We start from the raw sequence: 10,462 nt of genomic DNA, 5'->3' as shown, positions 1-10,462 counted from the left end.
TGCATGGGCTATGGCCTAAGCCAAATCAGTCAGACCGATTTCTATAATTCGGTCGGTCCGAGATGAGTCCGACAGAGACCTAACCCCAAATTTTCAAATCCAATCTAATCTAAAGGAAGTTTTCAGTGGATGGATCTTGATAACCCATAAGTATAGGGGATCGCAACAGTTTTCGATAAGTAAGAGTGTCGAACCCAACGAGGAGCTAAAGGTAGAACAAGTATTTCCTCAAGTTCTATCAACCACCGATACAACTCTACGCACGCTTGACGTTCGCTTTACCTAGAACAAGTATGAAACTAGAAGTACTTTGTAGGTGTTGTTGGATAGGTTTGCAAGATAATAAAGAGCACGTAAATAAAAAGTAGGGGCTGTTTAGATAAAGAAACAATAAAGTAAATATAGCGAGTGTGGAAAAGTGGTGGTAGGAGTTGTGAAATTGCCCCTAAGCAATTGACTACTTTACTAGACCGATAGCAAGTATTATGTGGGAGAGGCCACTGCTAGCATGTCATCCCTGACTTGGAATTCTATGCACTTATGATTAGAACTATTAGCAAGCATCCGCAACTACTAATGTTCATTAAGGTAAAACCCAACCATAACATTAAGATATATTGGTCCCCCTTCAATCCCGTATGCATCAATTTCTATGCTAGGTTGAAGCTTCTGTCACTCTTGCCCTCCAATACATAGTCCTATCAACATACAACTAACCCTAGGGTGTGATCCACGGGCGCAATCATATGATGGGCACCAAAGGACAGCAACATAACCACAAGCAAATTAAATCAATCATAGCAATTCATCAACCACCGACAGGACAACGAAAATCTACTCAGATATCATAGGATGGCAACACATCATTGGATAATAATATGAAGCATAAAGCACCATGTTCAAGTAGAGGGTACAACGGGTTGCGGGAGAGTGGACCGATGTATATAGTGGGGGGAAGGTGATGTAGATGTTGGTGAAGATGGCGGAGGTGTTGGTGTAGATCGCGGTGATGATGATGGCCCCCGGTGGCACTCCGGTGCCACCGGAAGCGAGGGGGAGAGAGCCCCCCTCCTTCTTCTTCTTCCTTGACCTCCTCCCTAGATGGGAGAAGGGTTTCTCCTCTGGTCCATGGCCTCCATGGCACGGGAGGGGTGAGAGCCGCTCCGAGATTGGATCTGTCTCTCTGTCTCTCTCTGTTTATGCGTTCTCAGATTCTCCCCTTTCACTGTTGCTTATATTCCCGGAGATCCTAACTCCGATTGGGCTGAAATTTTGACACGATCTCTATCCGGAAATTAGCTTTCTTGCGGTGAAAGAAGGGCACCAACCACCTTATGGGTGGCCCACGAGGGTCAGGGGCGCGCCCAGGGGGGCAGGCGCGCCCCCTGCCTCGTGGCCACCTCAGGCACCGTCTCGCGTGGATTTTTCTTCCCAAAAATCATATATATTCCAAAAAAAATCTACATCAGTTTTTATTCCGTTTGGACTCTGTTTGATATGGATATTCTGCGAAACAAAAAACATGCAACAAACAGGAACTGGCACTGGGCACTGGATCAATATGTTAGTCCCAAAAATAGTATAAAAAGTTGCCAAAAGTATATGAAAGTTGAATAATATTAGCATGGAACAATCAAAAATTATAGATACGACAGAGACGTATCAGCATCCCCAAGCTTAGTTCCTGCTCGTCCTCGAGTAGGTAAATGATAAAAAAGATAATTTTTGATGTGGAATGCTACCTAGCATAATCTTGATCATATTTCTAATCATGGCATGAATATTAAGACACGAGTGATTCAAAGCAATAGTCTATCATTTGACATAAAAACAATAATACTTCAAGCCTACTAATAAAGCAATCATGTCTTTTCAAAATAACATGGCCAAAGAAAGTTATCCCTACAAAATTATATAGTCTGGCTATGCTCCATCTTCACCACACAAAATATTCACATCATGCACAACCCCGATGACAAGCCAAGCAATTGTTTCATACTTTTGATGTTCTCAAACCTTTTCAACTTTCACGCAATACATGAGCGTGAGCCATGGACATAGCACTATAGGTGGAATAGAATATGATGGTGGAGAAGACAAAAAGGAGAAGATAGTCTCACATCAACTAGGCGTATCAACGGGCCATGGAGATGCCCATCAATAGATATCAATGTGAGTGAGTAGGGATTGCCATGCAACAGATGCACTAGAGCTATAAGTATATGAAAGCTCAAACTGAAACTAAGTGGGTGTGCATCCAACTTGCTTGCTCATGAAGACCTAGGGCATTTTAGGAAGCCCATCGTTGGAATATACAAGCCAAGTTCTATAATGAAAATGCCCACTAGTATATGAAAGTGATAACTCAAGAGACTCTCTATATGAAGAACATGGTGCTACTTTGAAGCACAAGTGTGGTAAAAGGATAGTAACATTGCCCCTTCTCTCTTTTTCTCTCATTTTTTTGTTTTTTCCTTTTTTTCCTTTTTTTGTAGGCTTCTTCAGCCTCTCTCCTTTTTGGGGGGGCTTCTTTGGCCACTTTTATTTTGATAACCTCACATGGGACAATGTTCTAATAATGATGATCATCACACTTTTATTTACTTACAACTCGATATCTAGAACAAAGATATGACTCTATATGAATGCCTCCGGCGGTGTACCGGGATGTGCAATGATCTAGCGTAGCAATGACACCAAAAAATGGACAAGCCATGAAAACATCATGCTAGCTATCTTACGATCATGCAAAGCAATATGACAATGAACGCTCAAGTCATGTATATGATGATGATGGAAGTTGCATGGCAATATATCTCGGAATGGCTATGGAAATGCCATGATAGGTAGGTATGGTGGCTGTTTTGAGGAAGGTATATGGTGGGTTTATGGTACCGGCGAAACTTGCGCGGTACTAGAGAGGCTAGCAATGATGGAAGGGTGAGAGTGCATATAATCCATGGACTCAACATTAGTCATAAAGAACTCACATACTTATTGCAAAAATCTATTAGTCATCGAAACAAAGTACTACACACATGCTCCTAGGGGGATACATTGGTAGGAAAAGACCATCGCCTGTCCCCGACCGCCACTCATAAGGAAGACAATCAATAAATACCTCATGCTCCAACTTCGTTACATAACGGTTCACCATACGTGCATGCTACGGGAATCACAAACCACAACACAAGTATTTCTACAATCCACAACTACCAACTAGCATGACTCTAATATTACCATCTTTATATCGCAAAACTATTGCAAGGAATTAAACATATCATATTTAGTGATCTACAAGTTTTATGTAGGATTTTATGACTAACCATGTGAATGACCAATTCCTGTCATCTCTCTAAATAGATATAAGTGAAGCAAGAGTGTTTAATTCTTTCTACAAAAGATATGCCCATGCTCTAACAAATATAAGTTAAGCAAAAGAGCATTCTACAAATGGCGGTTGTATATGTAAAGATAAACAGACAATCCAAACTTCAAATGATATAAGCGAAGCACATGAAGCATTCTATAAAGCCATACTCAAAAGATATAAGTGAAGTGAAAAGAGCATTCTATAAATCAACCAAGGGCTATCTCATACCAGCATGGTGCATAAAAGAAAAAAAATAAAAAATAAATGCAAAAGACGCTCCAAGATTGCACATATCGCATGAACGAAACGAATTCGAAAACATACCGATACTTGTTGAAGAAAGAGGGGATGCCTTCCGGGGCATCCTCAAGCTTAGACGCTTGAGTATCCTTGAATATTTACTTGGGGTGCCTCGGGTATCCCCAAGCTTGAGCTCTTGCCTCTCTTCCTTCTTCTCACATCAAGACCTTCTCGATCATCGAACACTTCATCCACACAAAATTTCAACAGAAAACTCGGTAAGATCCGTTAATATAATAAAGCAAATCACTACTCTAAGTACTGTTGCAAACCAATTAATATTTTGTTTTTGCATTGTTTCTACTCTATTATAACTTTTTCATGGCTTAATCCACTAATATAAATTGATAGTTTCATCAAAACAAGCAAACTATGCATCAAAAACAGAATCTGTCTAAAACAGAACAGTCTGTGATAATCTGAACATTCACCATACTTATGATACTTGAAAAATTCTACCAAAATTAGGAAAAATAAAACATTTGTATAGAAATACATTAGAAAAAGAATCAGAACCATTTGACGTTCCAGATAAAAATGTAAAATCGCGCACTAAAGCCAAAGTTTCTGTCCTGCACCATACAAACCATCAAGCAAATGTAAACATCTAAAGGCAAACCTTGGCACATTAAATTTATAATACAATGGAATTGTATAAGGGGATAATTATTTTTGTTGAAAAGTTTCTGTAATCAAGATTCACAAAGTTGCCATGAGCATGAACAAAGTTCAAGGAGCTCTCCCACTTCAACAATGCTTGCCTTTCTCACTTTCACTTTCCTTTTTGAAAAAGCTTTGGGTTCCCCTCTTTATTTTTGTTGTTCTTAAACTATATGAAAGCACTCAACAGAAATAAATGACTCCCTAAAACTTCCGGGTTGTCTCCCTGGCAGCGCTTTCTTTAAAGCCATTACGCTAGGCATATAGTGCTCAAGTAGTGAATCCACCCGGATCCCAAGGTATATCAAAGCCAATTTTAATTAACAACGATTTATAATTTAGTAGTGAGCACAAAGTAACATATATCATGTAACTACGAAGTCTAACTCTCTTCCTATGCATTGGCATGTCATAAAAGAACAATTCATGCACACATAGTAAAGGCCAATGCATAGTATAAACGGTTTCTTGCAATTTTATCGTATTGGAAACATAGAGAGGTGGAGATATAGTTCCTCTCTCATAATAATTGCAAGTAGGAGCACCAAGCACATGCATATTATATTCATCAAAATCATCATGTGCAACGGTAAAAGGCAACCCATCAATATAATCCTTAATAAGTGCAAACTTCTCCGATATAGTGTAGTTGGGAGAATTCAAAAAGATAATAGGACTATCATGCGTGGGTGCAATAGCAACAATTTCATGTTTAACATAAGGAACTATAGCAAGTTCATCTCCATAAGCATAATTCATATTGGCATCTTGTCCACAAGCATAGCAAGCATCATCAAAAAGGGATATTTCAAAAGAATCAACGGGATCATAACAATCATCATAGCAATCATCCTCCGGTAAGCACGAAGGGAAATTAAACAATGTATGAGTTGAAGAGTTACTCTCATTAGAAGGTGGGCACGGGTAGCTAATCCGCTCTTCCTCCTTTTGTTCTTCGCTCTCCTCCTCATCTTTTTCATCCAATGAGCTCACAGTTTCATCAATTTCTTCTTCCATAGACTCCTGCAAAATATTAGTCTCTTCTTGGACAACGGAGTAGTCCTCAATAAATAGTTCAACATAGGCATTAGAAGCATAATTATCATAGCAATATTTAAGTATGGCAAAATTTTCAGATTTGTAAAGAGTAGCATCATACTTTTCAATCAAAGACGCAATTTCATAAGAACCCTTAAAAGCAACAAATTCTTCAATTTGTTGAACATCATAGTAACTATAAACACCCTTAGCATACGAAGATACGATGCCATTATCACTAAACAAACATTGGTAGGGAAGGTGTTTCTTAGGGTCTTCAGAACAACAAGTATAATCATATATTTCACATAAATTCCAAGCATAGCATTGCAACCGATGAATTTGATCCAGTAAAGTTTTCCCTTTTTCAGATATTCAGTGTCGCGCATAACAAGCATGCTCATCTAAAGATTTGCCCTCAACTAAGCTAGTTGGGGTTTCAGCACGAGTACACAGGGATCGAAGATGATCCAAGTAATAAGCTTCAGCAGTGTGATAGATATTGAGTGGTTCTTCAACCATTGGTTTAGTAGGTACAACTATTTTTTTGGTATTTTGCGTTTCCTACCCATAACTAAAGATAGAAAACAACTAAGAACAGCAAATAAAAATTACTTAGTGATAAAGCAAACAAGCACACACGAGAATATTCACCCCACGCTATTGCTCCCTGGCAACGGCGCCAGAAAAAGGTCTTGATAACCCACAAGTATAGGGGATCGCAACAGTTTTTGATAAGTAAGAGTGTCGAACCCAACGAGGACCCAAAGGTAGAACAAATATTCCCTCAAGTTCTATCGACCACCGATACAACTCTACGCACGCTTGATGTTCGCTTTACCTAGAACAAGTATGAAACTAGAAGTACTTTGTAGGTGTTGTCGGATAGGTTTGCAAGATAATAAAGAGCATGTAAATTAAAAGTAGGGGCTGTTTAGATAAAGAAACAATAAAGTAAATATAGCGAGTGTGGAAAAGTGGTGGTAGGAGTTGCGAAATTTCCCCTAAGCAATTGACTACTTTACTAGACCGATAGCAAGTATTATGTGGGAGAGGCCACTTCTAGCATGTCATCCCTGACTTGGAATTCTATGCACTTATGATTGGAACTATTAGCAAGCATCCGCAACTACTAATGTTCATTAAGGTAAAACCCAACCATAGCATTAAGATATATTGGTCCCCCTTCAATCCCGTATGCATCAATTTCTATGCTAGGTTGAAGCTTCTGTCACTCTTGCCCTCCAATACATAGTCCTATCAACATACCACTAACTCTAGGGTGTGATCCACACGCGCAATCATATGATGGGCACCAAAGGACAGCAACATAACCACAAGCAAATTAAATCAATCATAGCAATTCATCAACCACCGATAGGACAACGAAAATCTACTCAGACATCATAGGATGGCAACACATCATTGGATAATAATATGAAGCATAAAGCACCATGTTCAAGTAGAGGGTACAGCGGGTTGTGGGAGAGTGGACCGCTGTAGATAGAGGGGGGAAGGTGATGGAGATGTTGGTGAAGATGGCAGAGGTGTTGGTGTAGATCGCGGTGATGATGATGGTCCCCGGTGGCACTCCGGGGCCACCTGAAGCGAGGGGGAGAGAGCCCCCCTCCTTCTTCTTCTTCCTTGACCTCCTCCCTAGATGGGAGAAGGGTTTCTCCTCTGGTCCATGGCCTCCATGGCACGGGAGGGGCGAGAGCCCCTCCGAGATTGGATCTGTCTCTCTGTCTCTCTCTGTTTCTGCGTTCTCAGATTCTTCCCTTTCACCGTTTCTTATATTCCCGGAGATCCGTAACTCCGATTGGGCTGAAATTTTGACATGATCTCTATCCGGAAATTAGCTTTCTTGCGGCGAAAGGAGGGTACCAACCGCCTTACGGGTGGCCCACGAGGGTCAGGGGCGTGCCCCCCTGCCTCGTGGCCACCTCAGGCACCGTCTCGCGTGGATTTTTCTTCCCAAAAATCATATATATTTCAAAAAAAATCTCTGTCAGTTTTTATTCCGTTTGGACTTTGTTTGATATGGATATTCTGCGAAACAAAAAACATGCAACAAACAGGAACTGGCACTGGGCACTGGATCAATATGTTAGTCCAAAAAATAGTATAAAAAGTTGCCAAAAGTATATGAAAGTTGAATAATATTGGCATGGAACGATCAAAAATTATAGATACGACGAAGACGTATCAATGGATTGTTTGCATATGTGGACATGATCATGGCAAAGTAATGTGCTATGAATCGGAGTTGGGAAATAGCACAAAGAGTTGAACTCATACCCTAGTTCAGCGGGAGTTCGCTACGGCGACAACGGCGGAGAAGAATTCCGTCGACGGTGACGGAGACCTGCGGCGGGAGGTCGCCGGCAGCAAGGAGACGAACCAGGGACCCGAGGAGGCAGAGTAGGACACGCGCGGGGTGAAGGGTTTTGGATAAATTTCCAAAATTCAACCCGTCGGTATATAAATACCGACCCTATCGGTGTGACCGAGTGGAACAACTCGGTGGCACCGAGATGCAGAATCGCGAGCGGTTACTGCAACTCGGTGTGACCGAAAAGTTCAGATTGGTTGCACAGAGATGGGAAACCTAGATCAACTTAGTGAACTCTGTTGGAAATATGCCCTAGAGGCAATAATAAAAGTGTTATTATTATATTTCTTAGTTCATGATAATAGTCTTTTATTCATGCTATAACTGTATTATCCGGAAATCGTAATACACGTGTGAATACATAGACCACAATATGTCCCTAGTGAGCCTCTAGTTGACTAGCTCGTTGTGATCAACAGATAGTCATGGTTTCCGGGCTATGGACATTGGATGTCGTTGATAATGGGATCACATCATTAGGAGAATGATGTGATGGACAAGACCCAATCTTAAGCATAGCACAAAGGTCGGTTAGTTCGTTTGCTAGAGCTTTTCCAATGTCAAGTATCTCTTCCTTAGACCATGAGATCGTGTAACTCCCGGATACCGTAGGAGTACTTTGGGTGTACCAAACGTTACAACGTAACTGGGTGACTATAAAGGTGCATTACAGGTATCTCCGAAAGTGTCTGTTGGGTTGACACGGATCGAGACTGGGATTTGTCACTCCGTATGACGGAGAGGTATCTCTGGGCCCACTCGGTAATGCATCATCATAATGAGCTCAAGGTAACCAAGTGTTTGGTCACGGGATCATGCATTACGGTACGAGTAAAGTGACTTGCCAGTAACGAGACTAAACAAGGTATTGGGATACCGACGATCGAGTCTCGGGCAAGTAACGTACCGATTGACAAAGGGAATTGTATACGGGGTTTGATCGAATCCTCGACATCGTGGTTCATCCGATGACTTCATCGAGGAGCATGTGGGAGCCAACATGGGTATCCAGATCCCGCTGTTGGTTATTGACCGGAGAGTCTCGGTCATGTCTGCATGTCTCCCGAACCCGTAGGGTCTACACACTTAAGGTTCGGTGACACTAGGGTTATCAGGAAGACAAGTATGTGATTACCGAATGTTGTTCGGAGTCCCGGATGAGATCCCGGACGTCACAAGGAGTTCCGGAATGGTCCGGAGGTAAAGTTTTATATATGGGAAGTTGTTAAACGGGCACCGGAAAGTTTCGGGGTCATACCGTTATTGTACCGGGACCACCGGAAAGGTTCTGGGGGTCCACCGGGAGGGACCACCCCTTCCGGGGGGGCACTTGGGCTGCGTAGGGATAGCAGCCAGCCCCTAGTGGGCTTGGCGCGCCCCCCCTTGGGCCCATGCGCCTAGGGTTGGGGGGAAACCCTAAAGGGGGCGCACCCCCCTTGCTTGGGGGGCAAGCCCCCCACCCCTTGGCCGCCGCCCCCCTAGGGTTTTCCCTAGAGGGCCGGCCCCCCTTGCCCCTTCCCCTATATATAGAGGGGTGAGGGGAGGGCTGCAATACACCACAACTCAAGGCGCAGCCCCTCCCCTCCCCAACACCTCTCCTCCTCCGTACATGCTTGGCGAAGCTCTGTCGGAGTACTACTGCGCCAACTACACCACGCCGTCGTGCTGCCGTTGGAGCTGCCTTCCTCAACCTCTCCTTCCTCCTTGCTGGATCAAGAAGGAGGAGACGTCGTCCGTCCCGTACGTGTGTTGAACGCGGAGGTGCTGTCTGTTCAGCACTTGGTCATCGGTGATCCGAATCACGACGAGTACGACTCCATCATCACCATCCCCTTGAACGCTTCCGCACTCGATCTACAAGTGGTATGTAGATGCAAACTCTTCCCTTGACTCGTTGCTTAGATGAACTCATAGATGGATCTTGGTGAAACCGTAGGAAAAATTTTAATTTTCTGCAACGTTCCCCAACAGTGGCATCATGAGCCAGGTCTATGCGTAGTTCTCTTTGCACGAGTAGAACACAATTTTGTTGTGGGCGTGGATCTTGTCAACTTGCTTGCCTCTACTAGTCTTTTCTTGCTTCAGCGGTATTGTGGGATGAAGCGGCCCGGACCAACCTTACACGTACGCTTACGTGAGACCGGTTCCACCGATTAACATGCACTAGTTGCATAAGGTGGCTGGCGGGTGTCTGTCTCTCCCACTTTAGTTGGAGCGGATTCGATGAAAAGGGCCCTTATGAAGGGTAAATAGAAGTTGACAAAATCACGTTGTGGTTATTCATAGGTAAGAAAACGTTCTTGCTAGAACCCAATTGCAGCCACGTAAAAGATGCAACAACAATTAGAGGACGTCTAACTTGTTTTTGCAGCGATTGATCATGTGATGTGATATGGCCAGAAGTTGTGATGAATGATGAATTGTGATGTATGAGATCATGTTCTTGTAATAGGATTCACGACTTGCATGTCGATGAGTATGACAACCGGCAGGAGCCATAGGAATTGTCTTTATTTTTGTATGACTTGTGTGTCATTGAAGAACGCCATGTAACTTACTTTACTTTATTGCTAAACGCGTTAGTCATAGAAGTAGAAGTAGTCGTTGGCGTGACAACTTCATGAAGACACGATGATGGAGATCATGATGATGGAGATCATGGTGTCATGCCGGTGACAAGATGATCATGGAGCCCCGAA

Source organism: Triticum aestivum, chromosome 5A (genome assembly GCF_018294505.1).
Source record: "Triticum aestivum cultivar Chinese Spring chromosome 5A, IWGSC CS RefSeq v2.1, whole genome shotgun sequence".
NCBI classification, from domain to species: domain Eukaryota; kingdom Viridiplantae; phylum Streptophyta; class Magnoliopsida; order Poales; family Poaceae; genus Triticum; species Triticum aestivum.
The sequence above is the reverse complement of the archived record's forward strand: the minus strand, read 5'-3'. Positions refer to the sequence as shown.